Here is a 567-nt window from a genome sequence, read left to right on the forward strand (position 1 = left end):
TGCTTGGGCTAAAGCTAAGAAAACAAATGATTCTCTAGATTGGATGTCCTACAGAACACTATGAAATAAATGCACAAAATTAATAAAAAGCACAAAATGTGATTATCATCTTTCTATGATAAATTACAATTTAACTAACCCTACAAAGTTCTGGAAATTAGTCAAAATACAATTTGGCACCAAGCTCATCAATCAACTTTGCTGATTATTTAAATGTTAACCATTCTGTAGTAAAGAGTGCATATATCTTTACTAATAATTTGATATCTGCTGGTTTCACATCTGACTATAGCCATTTAGGTGAATGTGCTCCTGTGGAAAGTTTAAATCCTGTTCCACATTGTCCCTCACAGTTGTTGAATTTACTGCTGCACAAATGCATAAAGCTTTAGTGAAACTTGATATTAAAAAATCAGCGGGCATCGATAACATTGAGCCCTATTTTTCAGACTGGCAGCTGATATTTCTATATTTAACCTAAGCTTAACTTACTGAAAACATGGAAATCAGCAACAGTCATACCATTATTAAAGGTGCCATAGAATGCAAAAATCACTTTTATAAGGT

The sequence above is a fragment of the Sinocyclocheilus grahami genome, unplaced genomic scaffold (assembly GCF_001515645.1).
Source record: "Sinocyclocheilus grahami isolate Dianchi unplaced genomic scaffold, SAMN03320097.WGS_v1.1 scaffold1592.1, whole genome shotgun sequence".
NCBI lineage: Eukaryota > Metazoa > Chordata > Actinopteri > Cypriniformes > Cyprinidae > Sinocyclocheilus > Sinocyclocheilus grahami.